General features: G+C 28.3%; 1 protein-coding gene across 10 annotated transcripts in view; it reads right to left on the bottom strand.

Moving 5' to 3' along the window:
- LOC105228706 (venom metalloproteinase 3) overlaps positions 1-18,260 on the bottom strand; it is a 164,386-nt gene that overhangs the window by 39,155 nt on the left and 106,971 nt on the right. The window lies entirely within an intron of this gene.

Genomic DNA, 18,260 nt, shown 5'->3' on the forward strand with positions numbered 1-18,260 from the left:
GTATATATTACAGAGTGCTAATAAAATGAATTGTGTCTTAAATTGCAGTTTGTTCATTCTTCTGCGTGATAACTACTATTAAGTTGTCAGTATTGGACTTTTGACCCTGAATTTGTGCGGCATTTCGTTTGAAGACAAATAAATTTAAATCAATGAAATACAAATTGATTGCATCGCGTGCATTGTGTTGGATTGAAAACATCTGAAACTAGTTCCGTTAACTATTCGGTATTATGCATAAAATTTGACTGATTATATCGGCTGCTGTCATTATATATAAGAGTAGACCTGGGCGTATACGTGATGTTGAGAGTTTATGGCAGAGACGAATTTATTTTTTTAAATAATTTTTTTTAATTCTTGTTTGGTATATACATACATAATATAACAACAATTTTAATTTTTTTCAATTAAGAAATTTTTAAATTATTTTATGCAAATTAAATATATTTTGGGGAGAGTTCATTGTTCATTTATTTAAAAAAAATTTAAAAACATTAACTAAAACAATTTTTTAGAATAAAAATATAAAAATGAAACGAAATGTATTTAAAAAAATTTAATAATATATTTCTGAAGACCGAATAAATTAATGAACTAAGCTAAAATATTTTTTTTTAAGAAAAAAATTATTAAAATAAAAAAAATTATTAATATGAAAAAACGTTTTTTTTTAATTTAATAATTTTATAATATATTTTTGAAGACGAAATAATGTAATGAAGAAAAATATACTAAAATATTTTATTTAAGAAAAAAAAATAAACAGGAAAAAAAACATATTTATAATTTAATAATTTTCATAATTTATTTCTAGAAGTCCAAATAATGTTTTAAAGTAAAAATTCATACTCAAATTTTTTTACCACTATATTAGGGTATAAATTTTGTTACGAACAGCTACTTCTTATATTCTCAATTCATAAAAAAACTCAGTTGTCACATAATTTTTATTGTCCACAATTCCTTTAACCGCAAACTCAGTTAGTCATCGTTGTGGCGCCGCTACATCGCACCCAACAACAGGACAAGGCAAATGAACTTTAAATTTGCTGCCATCTTCCGCATTCACACACACACACATACGCATACGTGCATGCGCTTTTATGGTAGCATGAACATGCACTTCTACATTTTCGTTTAATTGGCATTTTGTCATTTTTTATAGCGAAACACAATGCGCAAATAAATATTGTCTGGGACCTTATTTAAATTGCTGGGCAATATAGGCAGATGGTTAAGCGTGTAGTAGACATTTTTTGGAATTTTCACAATTATTGTAAATTTTTTCCTTTGCAATCAGCATTTTTGGGCATTACTTTTGAATTTTATGGCGATTTTTATGTCTTACTTGGCGTCGAAGTTTTTATTGTTTCTTACAACTACTAAATTTAACAGAAAAATGAAATTTATTTTTTAGTCTTTTTTGCATTCCTTTCTTGCGTGTTCTTCAACTTGAACTTGACTTGTCTTAAAATGAAAATAAAAATAATAAATAAATAAAAGAATTTTTAATTCTAAAATTGTGAAACTATATCAAAAATTAATAAATTTTGACTGACTTTAATACTGCAATAATAAATTTAACATCAAAAAATTGAAGACATGAGGCAACATTTAAAAGAAGTTAAAATTTTTATAAAATTTTTAATTAAAATTAAAACATTAAATTAGGTTTTTTAATTTTTATATAAAAATAAATTATTGTAAAAATTATTATAAATTGTTAAAATTTTTTTAAATAAATATTATTATATTTTATTTCATATCAAAAATTGAAAAACACATGGTAAAAGTTTAAATATTTTAAAAAGGTAAATAATTAAATTATTTTTTCAATTAAAATTTATTTTTAATTTTTATATAAGTTTTAGCTATTTTAAAAATTATTATATATTATTAATAAAAAGAAATATTTTTATCTAAACATTGAAACTGTTGCAACATTTTAAAAAATTTAAAGATGAAAAAATTAAATTAATTTTTTAATTATAATAAAAAAGTAAAATTTGTCTATAATTTTGTAGAAATTTTAATTATTATTAAAATTAATATCAATCATTAAAAAATTTATATAAAAAATTATTTTTAATTTAAAAAAACTTTTTGAATTTTTATAAATTTCCATACTATTAATATGAAAAAGTGTGTATTTATTGCCGTAAGAGGTTTATGTCTTTTGACTTTTAATTATGTTAGATTTTAAAAATTTTGAAAAATTAATAAAATTATGTTTTTTCGTTTTAATTTTTAAAATATTTTGTTTTATTTTCTAATTTTTATTTTGTCTAGTGATTGCGATTTTTTTATATTTTTTTTTATAATATTTATTAAATTTTTGAAATATTTAAAATTTCAAAAATAAATATGTAGAATAATTTTTCGGAAGAAATTTTTATAAAAATTAGGTATTAAAATTTTTTTATACATAAGTCCATATGTATATAGTATGTATGTGTACAAATTTCGAATTTTTTTTAAATATATGTATATTTTTATTTTAAAAATAAATAAAATAGTATAAAGTAATTTTTTAAATATTTTAATACTTTACATTTTGTAAATAGTTTCCTACACTTAAATGTTGATACATCTACAACTGTCAAACGAAAAACTTAAGCAACAAAATCGATTGTCGGTAAATAAAAGCAGCAAAAAAAAAATCATACGCAAAAGTTAAAAAAAAAGCAACTGGAAAACTGCACAAATTATCAACTGTCGGAAAGTATTTGCGAAACGATACATTACAATGACGTGAACATACGCCTATTGTGGAGTTTTTGGTTGCAACAATAACATATGGTCTGTGTGGAGTGTGGAGACAAAAGACTTAAGACACGAACACGACAAGGAAAAGTAGGGTTTGTGGGTAAAAGATATGTGTTTAGTAAAACTAAACAAAATACAAATTAAAAATAAGAAAAATTAAAAAAAATTATAGCAATTAAAAAAGTTTGCCACAAAAATGTCTTTACCCTTTATCAAACAACTGCACTGCTACACACATTTTGACAGCCACTGTAATGTCGGCATATTAAAGTGTAATTTATGCTCACGCTGGTGCGGCACAGTGAGCGCTTGTCGCCTGCCTTTGAAGCCAACTTAATTTCGAACTAAAATAACAACAACAACAACCGCTGAAAGCCTTTAAGAATGTTAACTAAACATTGTTGAGTGCTGCAGAACCGTTCGCTGATTGCATCGACACGCCCTGAGTCGCCAGCGAGCAAACGAAAAGTGAATTTAATAAATTAGACTTTTGCGCCGACCAATGCGGAAAATATTTTCGGTGTAAAAAATGCAAAAATAAAGAAAACTGCTGAAAATGTAATGGAAATCCAGTGTCGCATAATAATTTATTGGCTTTGGTGTCACACAATTTTTCGCTCGCGAAAGATAGTTGGAGGTGGCGGCGGTGGTCTATTTGTCTATGCGCTTGCTGGCCATGCAGGCGGCAGACAGACAAATAGTTTCGTAAAATACAAAACAAAAAATGAAATCAACAAGTAAATACCAAATATTGACAAATAGAAAAAAAGAAGTAAAATAAGAAACTTGAAAATTTAAAACCTAAATCAATGTAAATAAAAGTAAACAAAAACTAAGCAAAAATTTGTAAAAAAAATATATATTTTCAAATAAGTTCAGGCAGATAAACTAACGGACAAGCAGTCAGACTAGACTAACTGACATGCATAAAATACACATTTCGTTGATATTGGTTAAAGAGGTTGGCAAAAAAATATTAAAACGAAAAAAATTTAAAAGAAATAATGGAGGTCCTAAGGCGTTTATATAGCGAAATTTTAGTCAAACTGTTAATAGTAATAATAATTAAATAAAATATCAAAACTTTTATAAAGTTTAATTTTCTGAAAATTCTCGAATTTGACACTATTCCACAGAAAAATATTTTAAAAATTTGTTTTACATTTTTTTTGTATCGATATATGTACGTACAAACAAACATCAAACAGCTGTCACTTGTTGCCAAACAAATTACTTTAGTGGTGGCTTAAGGCTTATAATTACAATTTGACATTTTAAATACTCAATACAAATTGGAACACGGCTAGTAATAGGATTTAAGTAAAGTTTTTTTTTTTAAATATTTTACGAATTCCCGGGGGCGTTCTTCAGTCTGTAAAAAAATCCAATTTAAGGATTATTTTTACTCTTTGGTCGGTGTATATTTACATTGGTACGAATTGAAAGGCGTTAATGCAGTTGATAATTGGATTTTCCAGCGAGTTGGTAAATTTGTTGAAAAAATATAAAGCGTTGACGTTGTTGCAAACTGTTTTTTGTAAGTTAGTTACTCTTTATGAAGCTTAAGAAAAAAATTTAAATTTTCAATTAAAAAATTTTAGAAAAATATTGATAAAGTATTATTTTTGGGACAAAACTATAAATTTTGGGACACTCAAAAATTTCAACTAAACCTATATTGTAAACAATATATATAATTATTGTAAAATAAGCAAGTTTAATTCAATAATACAAATTATAAAAAAATTTGCATACAAACATGAGTTTTGGGATATACAAAAAGTTTGTCCCAAAAAAAATGTATTTAATATTAATATTGATTATTAAAGTAATAGTTTTTCTGTTAAAAAATTGTATTTTTAATACAAAATTATAATAAGATGCAACAAAAAAAATTTTGTGACAAAAAAATTCGAATACAAAAAGATTTCTAAAATTGTATTTGGGTGTTGAGCCTGAAGTAAAATTATGTAAATAAAATATAAATATAAATATAAATATAAATATAAAATAATCAAGAAAATGATTTTGTAATAAAAATATGTATTGAGACGCTGCTCTAACTTATAATACAAAAAATTATATAATAGACACAATCATTTGTAAACATATAAATATGTATTTCTTAATTTTTATTTTATGAGTTCGTATTGAAAATAAAAAATAATAAAACCGAATTACATAAGAGTCCTTTTGGGAAACACATATTTGAAATGATAGACAACACTTTATAAACAAAAGTGAAAAAAAATTATTTTGAGAAAAATTTAAAAAAATATAAGTTTTGAAAAAAAAAAAAATTTTGAAAAAAATGAAAAATTTTAGAAATTTTGGAAAAAAAATAATTTTTTTAATTTTCAGTTTTAATTTTGCTCGCTGTAAAATTAAAAATATTTATAGCAGAACTCGTTCGCAATTAAAACTCAACCTAAAGTACATCCTCACTAGTCATTGAACTAAATACGAATTTCAACCAAATCCAAAGACTTAAGCAACGAACTTGACTCAGATCCATAATTTAAAGGTTAAAAGCCTAGATTCTTATAGCGCTCATTATAAACGCATTGATACGCAATCAACACTTCAAAATTATTGAATTCATTGAACTCTTCTTCTTTCCCAAGGGTGACCTTAATTCATTAATCAAAAGGTTAAATATTGCCATTTCATATGACGTTGAACTCCGCAATAGTTCAGCTTCAATAAATAAATGCAACTGTAACATTTTATGCGTCTAGAGAAAAAAATTACAATGATTTCATTAAAGCCATACAAATTTCCATCATAAAGTGTAAAATACTTGAGTAAGCTAATGAATTAATTAATGTGTTTTTTAATTAATTACTTCACATATAAATTTTTCTGTTTGTGGCTTGTTTACGAGTTCGCGTAGCTAGCTGCACTGCAGTTTGACTTAATTGTACAGCTCAATGTCAAGCGGAAAGACAAAATGAAGTATTTCAGAGACTTGCTTTGATTTTATTTTAATTCCCAATGCCTTGGTGTGCTGTTGCGGTTGGTTTTATTGGCATGAGTTCACTTCACACTACTGGCGGAACTATTTATGTCTCTGGTGTGATTTATAAAACTATTTTTTTAAGCATAAAATATTTTTGGGACAAATGAATAATTTTGGGACAGAAAATTTACCTGTTTTATATGTTTTCCTAAATTAATGGATCAAAAAGGTCATGCATTTGTAACAAAGTAAAGTTTGGGACAATAAGGCGGCTTTATAAAGGATTCTGTATATTTTTATATGAAATTCGTTACAAACTTAGGTTTTAATATATATTATTTATTTATGAAATCAAAAATATTTAATATTTTGGACAGAGATTAGAGAAAAGTTTTTTTATTGAATATATTAGATTTTTTGTCATATATTATTAGAAGGTCTTTATTTCAATCAAAACAATTTTTGAGAGACTTTAAACATTTTGTTATGAAATCTAAAAGGCTTTACAACTTACTTTATCAAGGACATATTTAAATCGTATAATTTTGTAAAAAATACTTTTTATTTGAATTAAAGTTCGAATAAGTCGTAGCCGGAAAATGCGTTAATTTTTAAGTTTTGTGCCTAGGCTTTAAAATATTTCTTAAAAAACTAATATTTAATATTTTTTTAAGCCGAACTACTTAATATACTATTAGGTTTATTTAACGAAATATTTTACCCAAAAATTGGGACACATTTCTAAGCATATTTATAAAAATAAATAATGGCCTTCTGTATACTTTAAGCGATTTCCAAGATTTTTTTCTTTAAAAAGAGGTTAAAATATAGTCACTGTGAAATTTTTGACATCAGTAATTATTTCGCGGCTAAATATTTTTTTGGGACAAACTTTTTTTGGGACACATTTTTTTATGACAATTTCAAAATATTACACAATTGAATTATTCTGATGTTTTAAAGCTACTCATTTATAGCTAAGCAAATATAAATATTTTGGGACAACTCCTTTGCATCATAAATTCGAATGCGGACTCTTTAAAAGCATTTAAGCAATTGTATATATTACATTAGTCTCCTCATCACTTCTGATGTCTTTGGGACAGTACAATATTTTTAAGTGGCCTTGTAGGAATATAAAAACTGAAGCAAATTGTACAAAAAAAAGTTGTGTGATAAGCCAATTTAAAATGCAGAAACCATTATTCATGTGGACATGCCAATTTTAGACTACTTTATAAAACAAAAACACCAACACTAACTATTGGCAACCATAAATTCAAATTATGCAAATCCGCTAATTACAGTCACTGCTAATGCGTGCCAAAATAAATATAAAATTAATCAAAATTCCAATTTGGCACCAAAAAATCTATCATAGCTACTGCGCTGGATATTTGAGAAATGTGCGCAATATTAGCATGAATAAAAGAAGAGGTTAAAATAGTGGTTAAACAAAAAGGTAGATACAGAAAACATTTTAGAAACCAAAAATTAAAAAAATAATAAAAATCAAAAACGGCTATCAATCTTAGCCGATAATAAAAAATTTTGAAAAAAAAATAACAAGTTCAATAAAAAGCATAAAGCATGCAATAAAATTTAGTTTAACTATCGATCAATGATTAGCAACGCAACACATTGATAGATGAGCAAGTTTGCGAGGAGTTGCAAAGATGTGCTCATACAAAGCGATGGGCGGTTTCAGCCGTTGCTTATATTGATATTTATCGAGTTGAATTTATGTATGTATGTATGTGAGATGTAGGCAGTGCCGCAAAAATTTGGCTAACAAGTCGACACATGTCTTCCACTGAACTACAGAGGTACTTGGTCAAGGTTGCCATGTTATTGTAAGTTTTTAAAATGTTTTTTTTTTTTAATTTTATGAATTTTTTTTATTGTATTTATTTCAGTTGGCTAATAAAAGGAGGTTTTCGTTGAAAAATACTATAAAACTTAAAATATTCAAGAAATAAATTGCAAAGCTTTTAAAAAAATTAAAAATAACAAATTTTTTCATTTTTATAAAAACAATTTAAAATAAAATTAATTTAGAAAATAATATTAAAAAAGTATCAACTTTAACTTTAAAAATTTAAAATAAATTTTAAATATTAAAAATAATTAAAATTGTAAAAATTTTAATTTCAAATTAAATTTAAAGTAATGTAAAATTTATTTATAGTTATTTAAAATTAAATTAGAAAAATAATCGCATTAAACTTTTAAATTTTTACAGCATTCAACATATTTTCAACACTTCTAAAAGTTAGCATATGCTTAAGACTCTTTACAAGGTCAAAAGCACTTAATGCAGCGATTTGTGGCTAAGAATCGACACAAAAACATGTTATAATTTTTTTTTTTGTTTTTCTACATTTTGATGGAATTAAAATTTTAGGCCGCCAACGTGCTGACTTTGACCATTGAAACCGGCCAATGGAAGTCATGAAATTGCTAGATTAAGCAGCACTAAATAAATAGACTTACTTCTAATACAGCGTGAGTTGAGAACGAAAACAAAATAAATAAAAATCAATTAAAATTTGAGCGACTTAGAACAAGTTGGTACAAATGTTACGTATACGCAGTGGGGAGGCTGCTAAGCCTTATACTATATTGATATGAAAAATTAACAAACAAAAAAGTGTTTTTGGCTTGGCTTTAACATTGAAAACTGCGTTGGTTTTCAGTGCGCTTAAGAATTTTGGCTGGCGTCTTAAGCCACTTGGTGTTCTTAATAGTTTAAGACTTGTAAAGTTCTTAGGCGGCCTGAGAAACCGTGACTGCTAAGAGACTGTGGCAAAATGTTTGTATTTTGTGTACTACTAAGTTGTATGTAATTTAAATACTATGCCGTAAACAAATTCTAGCCTTAGTTACTTGTTCTAAGCAACGCCTGCCTTGCCTAGGTTGACCTAGAACAAGTTCTTGGCATTATAATGCATTTGTATTGAAGTGCGTGGCCAATGCTACAAAGCGTGTGCGTATTGTAAGCTGTTTTTATCTTTATAGAAAATAATTAATTTCAAATAGAATGTGTTTTTCGGTCTGTGGGGCCAATGTTAATATTTCTGTTCTATGTTATATTTAATATTTTTTTTCTGCAATCGAAAATTCTTAGCGGCAACAAGTTCAATGTGAGTGGCTTGTTGTTGTTGATGTAATCATTTTTTTTTTTAAATAGAATTTTTGGCTTGTTCTCTGTCGGCCAACTGTCAAAGTCAATGCATGATAGCGCAGTTATCCTTGTACAAATATGCATTTACAATGCTAGATAAGCAAATGAAAAGCTTTGTTGGCTGTTGGTGGTAGTAGGCTGCCAAAACACGCATTATATATGCACGACTAACGCATAATTGGCTAATTGACGTGATTAATTTACATTTAATTGAGAGGTGATTCTGGCGACCTCCAACGGTTGTTCGGTTAAGTGGTGCTGAGGCGTTTTATTGGATGGCGTGAACAAAATACTTTTTAAGAACTAGAATTTGGGTATGAAAGAGCGATGAAAGGGATTAATTTCATAAGTGTATGGAATTAACTCGAAAATATCGATTTTATCAAATTTTTTATTTAATATAACTATTATGTATTAATAGTGGAAGAATTTGATAATTCAGTGAAATAATTTATTAATAATATAATTTACTAAATATTTGAGTTATGCAGCACAAAAATGCAAAGCATTTAATACAAATTTCTTTTCCTGAATTTTGTAATGCATTTCAGTACTCCACTATATGCATATTAAGGTGTGCCAATTTAAAAGAGCTGATGTTCAATCAATGCTACTAAAAATTTATTCATTTTTTACAAAGCCAATTATTTTTTAATTTTAATTTTTTAATCTATACTAAGTTAAATGGAAGAATTTGTAAATATGTAAACTATAAAATATTTAGTAAATTTTTGATGCATTTGATTTTTGTGTATTTTAGGCTGTAGTTTCTCTTTTGGGCCTTATTTATCCTTATGACATCATTTTATTAACTTTGAAATTTTCTCCTGATATTTTCTTTTTTAATTTTTAGTATATTTTGAAACATTTAGTACACTTTTAGTACTTAAAAAAATTGATTATTTAATTATAAAAGATGTTTATGTAATTTAAATGACTTCAAGCTCGCTTTTTTGTATTTTAATATTATTTGCTATCATTGAAAATGTAAATTATTGGGAAAAAAGGTAAAAAATAAATATTTTTTGATATGAAAATACTTTTATTTTCAGAAAGTACTAAAAAAGTCAGACCATTGACACCACCGAAATGAAGTTCTTCAAATGCTCTGGTAGTCAAATCTGCTTCCGCATATCTCAACTTTAAATCGTTTGCCTCCAAAAATCTGATGCAGTACATAAAAGTGTCTAACATACAAGATCTGAAGTCACATGCGGATAACAGTCAAAAAATTTATAGCTTCTGGTTCACACGCACTTGATTTATCTCAAATTCACACTCTATTTGCTTGCTTGTAGCGCTAAGTAATACACCGCAGCATATATATACATATACACAGCAGTACATAAATATATAGTGTATACATATTATGTAATGCTGTTCGCATTTATGCTCATCAAAGCTTGTGAGATAAAGAGGTAGCCAAATTTTCGAAAGGCGCCGAAACATAAATCTTCGGTGCAATACATCTATGGATGAGTCAGCGCAAATGTCAGAAAATAGAGAAGGCAATCAAAGTCTAGGAAACTTGTAATAAAAATATGACCGAAAATACCAAAAGTGCTTTTAAAAGTGTAGTGATGTTGCTGTTGATAGTGAGGTGGTTGTTTTGGTTGGTCAAAATTAAATTAAAAATTTAGTAAAATTACATGTATATATAGAGAAGAATGTTGAGGTATTAAAACATGATTTAACTTGGCTTGTTTGGAAACATACCTATTATGTGGCAGTTTCAGTCCACAGAAAGTCTATAATAACTTTAAGGAATCTTTTCAGCAACATGTTTTAAATGGTAATATTATTGAAAGCTCTATTGAGATTACCTAATTTAAAATAATTGAAGTACTCTGGAGGACATTGCAAACTATATGAATTATAAAATAAAATAATCGTTGAAATATAATAAATTTTAGCATACTTTTAGTATCGAATAAATGAAATGAAAAAAAATTTCACTAAGATCATTGAAAAATTTGCTGACTTTTTCACGTATAGATTAAGAAGGACTCAAATAATAACTAAATAAACAGAATTAATGACATTTAAAATAACTACGATTTTTAGTACATATTTAGTACTCTCCAAAATTCGAAAATCTCACGGAAAAGAAGTGAATATTGCTGGTTAAAATGAAAAATGTAATTCTAAAAGTATAAAATTATTTTTAGCACACTTTTAGTACAGCAGAATTTCATTAAACTTGCAACCTTTATTGATAATGAAAGGAAAAAACCATGTTAAAATTGATTCTTTTTAATGGAAAAATGTATATGCCTATAATAGTTCTAAATTTTAGTACACTTTTAGTACTCTTTAGTTTACAATATTCCATATTAAAAGAGGTTAAAAAAGCTGGCATTAAATTAAATATAGGTTTTTAGGTAAAGGAAAAATTTAGTACACTTTTAGTACACTGTCAAATTGAAACTTTTGAAGTAAAATTTGCACGGCTAACATTTTTTTGAAAAAATATTATGTGAAGAAAGTTTGACCTTTCTATTCATTATGCCATCATTGCACTTGAAATCGAACGTTTCTACATAAGACTTAAACGCCAACTCTTTGCTTAAAGCTGCGAATACGCAAAGGCACAAAAGAAAATATTATGTAAGTTCACACGACTAAATGTTAATTATTTTAATAACATACATGAAATTGTTGCAAAAAAATTGTAGAAACAATACAAATAAAGCTAAAGCAAAAGCAAGTGAATACAACAAAGCCGACTGCTGGAGCAGTTGTGGGCATTTCCGAAACCACACAAAAGTAAATAGTAAAATTAGTGGCATTGAGGTGCGCTTTCGAGTTCAACGTACGCACAACTCGCACATTAGCAGACATGTGACATAAACGCGAGTGGCCGGCATTACCAGCTACAAACAGCGGGTGCAAAAAGTTGACTATTTTGGTGGCCTCCCCCCGCAACTACACACAGCTCCAATTGAAGACCAACTTTTTTATGCAACACATTCCTCTTCAACCAAAACAACAACAACAACAACCAGCATGTGCGTCTTTAAACGACCATTTGAGTGTAGTTATTTGCAACAACAACAAATTGGTGTATTTGGTCTGTTCATACGTGCGTTGCGCGTTTAAAAAGCTATTTGCGACGCAAAGTGGGTGTGGTAGCTAAGAGAGAAATGTCTGTAAAAGCGCGAAAGCAACGCCGACAGCAATGCCAAGCTAATTGCGTGTGTGCCGCAAAAGCAATTGAACGTGTTTGACATTCAACATTTTTAAGTTGGTACGCTGTTCCTCCGAGTTGTTGCTGTTATTTCTATGCTTGTGATAAAAAACAAACCAAATCCAGCCGCTTTTGTGGCAGGTGACAGTGAATTATGTGTTAAAGCTTGCTTGGCTGGTAGCATCTCAAACGCTTGCGTTTTGCTAATATGTTGCGGCAACATGTTGCTATAAACAAACATATGGCTTAAAAATAATACAAAAAGTGTCTAAGTAAAATCTTTTTCTTTCAATACTTATGACATCTTAATTATTTGCTTTTGTCAAAATGTTGCGCCAACATCTTGCAGTACACATATGTATATATAGCCATAAACGTTGCTACAAGTTCAAAAAAGTCTGCAAATACATTTGAAGTAGCACTTTTTATACTTTTTATAATGTTTTTTCTCTTTTTCCAATAATTTTTCTTCTTTTCTTGATGGTTTTCTTTCATTGTATCTTCGTAGTTCGCTCTGGTCACGTGTGCCTGCCAATGTTGTGCAAATAAATACATTCTTCGCTTGCGGCAGATTAACGTGACAATCATAATAAATTGCCATTAAGCTAGTGGTAGTCGACAGAGTGGACAATGAGCAAATTGCAGATAGCTGTGACTGAAGAATATACGAGAAGACCCTTGGTATGGAATAGCTAATTTTCTTTTCGATATTTTTTTTTTTTTAATATTCCTAGCGGTCACGTCAGAATGTCTAACACGTTCTGACATTAAAATAATGTGTTTGACATATTTAATTTTTTAATGCATGTTGTTTGGCGGGTTCGACAAAATTAATGTTTTGCTGGCGGGAAAATTTGCATTAGACAAGAATATATGTAGACAAAACATGGTCGTCTTAATATGACAGCTCACTTGTCATTTAGCAATATTTTTTTATGCAGCTAAATCTCAATACTTAAGTGTTGTTTTTTATTTTGCAGCACATGCCACATGCAGTGCCTATAAGCTATTATGCCTCAATATTGTTGTACATTATTTTATTTATTTGTCACTACTTTGACAGCGTTCAGCCAGCAGCGATATGGTGAATATCATAATATTTGCTTATTAATTTAAATAAAAAAGGCTGTAAGATTATGAAAGTATTCCCTCCGAACCTTAAGTTCATTCACCTTCGATTTTTTGCGGAAAGAAAAACTGAAATCCAAAGGCGTTTTCATGTGTTCTATCATTTTTAAGATTTAGTACATTTTTAGTACACTCTTAATACATCAAAAATTATTATATGCGTTGTTTTTGTAAACAAGTTAAAGCTCTTTCTGCCTATTTTAAATGTTTACTACATTTTTAGTACTTAACAAAATTAGAGCTATTTTGCCAATAACGAAAATTTTAGTAGTTCTCACGCATAAATTTTTTAGTTTATGTCCAAAAAATTATTATATAATGTCGGTAAATTGACTACATTTTTAGTACACTTTTAATATATAAAAAAAATTATACGTTGTTTTTTTTTTAACTTAAACAAGTTAAAGCACCTTTGGTACATTTTTAGTACCTAAAGATATTAGGACTATTTGGCAATAATATACATTTTAATAGTTATGATTTTTGATGTCGATAAACTGTAAAGAAACAGCTTTAATAAAATTTTAAATAAATTTTCACAAAAATTCAAAATTTAAAATTTAAAAATATGTTAATTTTTTAAATGAAATAAACATACTAAAATAAAACTGAAATAATGTTCTTGAAATTAAAATTTCATAATTTATAGAATGAGGTTTTCAATATAGTATATATAAATATTGTGCGCAATTCGTTTTACTAATGCATACATACATAGGTGTTGAGTAATATACAAATGCATTTTAGTACAAATGATTTAGTGCTCAACTCATAAATATATTTTATTTCATAAAGTATAAGTAATACCTACATAAATTTTTAGTACACTTTTAGTACAAGCATGTTTACGATATAAATGTCATTTATTTTGGAAGACAACACTAGTTAAAACAAGTCTGTAAATTATTAATTTTTTTGGTAAAAATTTTTAGTACACTTTTAGTGCAACAACTTTTACGTTAAAAACACATTTTACTGGTCATATGTTTTAATATTATAGTTTTGCGAAGTATATCAATTAATATTTGAAGACCAAATAAACATATTTAGTACTAATTTAGTACTGCTTATTGAAAATAATTTAAAATTTTACTGCTTACGTGAACTTATAGTTAGCTCCAATAAAAGCTATTGTAAAAAGTGTTTTTTTAGAACATTTAGTATTCGTTTCAGCTGTCTGCTCCAGAAATATTTTTAGTACCAATTTAGCATAGCTTACTGAAATTATCAAAAATTTTTACGTATAAATGTATACGTATATATATATAGCTCATATGTATGATAAACACTTTTATTAGGAAAAGTTTGCGCCCTTATTTTAGTACTAATGTAATACACCAGATGAAAAAATACTTTTGGTATTCTAAATTCGGATGCTTCCTTAGTACTTTAGACGCCAAATTTTTAGCCTTCATCAAATGAAACACACAATCAGCAAACAATTTTTCTTAATGTTTAGTATATTTAGTATTAATTCAACAAGTTAAGTTCAGAAATATTTTCCTTTAAAGACTATTTGCTTCTCGTTCTTTTTTCATTCACCACTTTTGTAGCTGTCAATCAATATTTGCTTCCATTAGTCCCTGCTACTAATTGCAATCGATACTCCTGTCGTCAATGCACCGCTAGTCTAATCAAAATCTTGTAAAATGCTCAACTCATTGCAAACAAAATGTGGTCCCACTTTTAATTACAACGACAACACTTTTGTAATCGCGAAGTAGTTGCACTACATTTCCTAACTATGTTTCTGTATATGCGTATGTAGGGCTACACAAGCAATGCACAAACATACATACACATGTAAATAAAGTAAAGCGATCAATCATGCGCCAAACAAAGCCACAGCCACAAACTGGGAGTTTCTCCATAGGAAAGCGCTTGATTTGTAGGCATGCGCGCGCCCGTTTGTAAAAGTAGTGCAGACAGCATTGCCTAGGCACAATATCTGTAGACTGCAGACTGCTGATTGCTGCCATTATCAATCAGTTTAGCTTAGTTGGTCGCGTAGTTGTCAGCATTGCCATGTTTGCTTTTTCATTAATTTGAATTCAGCTTCTAGCTCTTGCGTTTGCATAAAGTGGCGATGAAAAAAAATTATAATTATCTATTTCTTTAAGTAAGTTATTTTATTAACACTGTGCTTTGTTGCTGTTGTACGCTGAAAGGCGTCATTGTTGCAGTTGCCAACACACTCACAACTTAAACCTCAGTAACTATGGTTGTGTGCGTGTCGCTCATTCATTCACATATCTTGCATATTCATTGCAATTTGCTACAGCTGATAAGCATAACGGTAATGTTAGTAAGAAAAGTAAACAATATTTAACCACATGTATTTACATATATATGTGTGTGTGTACTTTTTGCTTTAAATGCAATTAAATATGCCAATCGAAATGTAATTAATGCGGCCGCAACATGAAAGCCCTCAGCGGTTCGCACGGCTTGCAAGTAAACATATGCGTATATATGTATGTGTAAATACTTATTGCCTGACTTGCATACCTGAAAACATGCATATAACGGTGTTTAAGTGCACATTTACATATTTATAATGTTGTATTTGCAGCTAATCATGCGCGTCAGATCATTACTAGGCAACTTAGTGGCCTTAATGACAGGCAAACGAGTGTTTTTTGCTTCTTTAATTGCTTTTTATTTCTATTTTAATTAATTATTAATTCATTATATTTATTATTGAATATAATAAATATGGTAGACAGCAAATTTCGTAAAAGCAGGTAAGCTGCAGTTCTCACGTCAGGCCGAACAAAATTGGAGCTGTATTTGACCAAAAATGTCCGATAAGCAGTATTCTGAAACACTAATCATATTTTTTATATGTTTATGGGACCATTTTAATGCGTTTTAGTACGAATTGAGTGCTTTTGGGTGCACTTTTACTACATTTTCTACTGGACCTCATTTTAGTACAGTTTTCGTACACCTTAGTACACATAAAGTACTTATGTATACAAAGTTAAAAAAGTGTCAGCACAACTTTAATAGTTTATAGTGAATTTTTTGCACTCTTTAGATAAACTAGAGTAGTTTTTAGTGTTATTTTAATATTTTTCGGTACAATTGTAGCATTTAAGTTACACTTTTACTGCATTCTATGAAGTTTTTAGTAATTATTGGTACAAATTTATTACTTTTTGTACACTTTTAGAACTTTTTAGTACATGTACTAATCTTCTGTTATTCAATGTACCGTTTTTAAATGGTTAGTAATTGCTGATACAAATCCAATGTTATGAATACAGTTTAGTACAATTTTAGTACAAATACTTGAAAACAGAATAGTTTTCGCAAAATTTTCACATATTTTAGATATTTCTTTTTATATACATTTCAACGTTAATTAAAGTATTAATAATACACATATCTACCAGATTTATGCACCGGACAAAGGAAATACTTTAGACAGTTCTTGTAATGGCACGCAATATTTTTTAGTACTGGTTTCTGGTATTTGTTATTTATTTTTTTGCAGCGCGCAATGTTATTAATTTGTTGTTGCTTTTCTAGTCAAGTAGTTTTCTGGTTCTGGTCTTGCCATTTCAACATTTTCATGCAAAAATATGTCATGGCGTTATGTGCGAACATATGCATTCCTAGCATATAAGACGTTATGTACAAGATTTTGATCAAATTGTTAATTGCAAAATTCCTTTCGAGTGAGTGCTGCATTAAGCAAAGAGAGTGATTGATTGTAAAATGTGAAAAAATAAACTAAAAAATATAACTAAAGTTTGCAAAATATAAATATATATAAGCGATTGCAAGTTCGTTGCTTAAGTCTTTTGTGTAATTTATTTAAGTTTGATGTTACATTTGAATTCGGATCGATTACTGCAAAGTCAAGTGGCAAAAAAACGTATTATGTATAAAAAAATTTTAAATGGAAGTCTTTAATAAATTCGTAAAAATAGCTGGAGCCCACCCATGGAAGCCACCCAAAGGTGATACTCATACACTTGACCGTTTGTGCAAAAATGAATGTAACATTCTTGAAGAAACAGCTATTAAATTAGGATTTTAAGCAAGTACATGGATAGTTTGACGCTCTTTAAATAAAGAAGCCTGCTTTATTACAGAATATTGTTAAATCTAGGCTCAGATTTTATCGAGAACGTAAATATTGGGCAATTGAGGAGTGGAAAAGTGTTATACGGACAGATGAGGCAAAAATTAGCAGATACCAATTAGATGGTAAGGCATATTTATAGCACCGTTCTAAAGAAAAGCTTCAACGGAGACAGGTAAAAAAAACTGTCAAAGCGGTAGTAGTTTGATGATTTGGTGTTGTTGTGATAGCATATTGATCCTTTGTTTAGAATAAGTGTGATAATCAATAAGGAGATGTGTTTGCATATTATAACATTTCAGGTGCCTGACTTCGTAGACGTATGCGCCTATCCAGCGGAGGAAATAATTGTTCAACAAGATGTAGACTCGAAACATGCAGCGAAAACTGTACAACCATGGTTCCAAAACCAAAGTTTTGAAACTATCAAATAGTCAGCACAAAGTCCCGCCTTTAACCCGATAGTAAATTGCATTAAGCAGCAGCTGGCTTTGTATCGAATTCCGCCTTTCAATATGGAGAAATTTACCACTCCCAATTACTGAATACTTAGTTTAAAGTATGTTCAGAAGTATAGAATGCGTAACAAAATTCTAGTCCATTAAAGAAATGATTACTATAGTGTGTAAGTGCAAACTGTCAAAATGACTTGAATTTGGAATCCATCACATATTTTCGTGCAGGAATAATCTTTTTTTTCTATTTTTGATAAATTAAAGTGTTATCTTTAATTTGGAGTATGAATGTTGTCGATACTGCAAGTAAAAAAAATGTTATAGGGGCATTTAGTAGCATTCAGTAAAGGTGTTGCCGGTTTTGCTCCCCACTGTATGTGCTTAACCAATAATATGTATTAGAGTTTGGAATTTCATTATATTGAAAATTCAGTACTAAATGATTTTTAGTACAGCTATCAAAATTTTTAATAGACTTTTTTAAA

Source organism: Bactrocera dorsalis, chromosome 3 (assembly GCF_023373825.1).
Source record: "Bactrocera dorsalis isolate Fly_Bdor chromosome 3, ASM2337382v1, whole genome shotgun sequence".
Taxonomy (NCBI): Eukaryota; Metazoa; Arthropoda; class Insecta; order Diptera; family Tephritidae; genus Bactrocera; species Bactrocera dorsalis.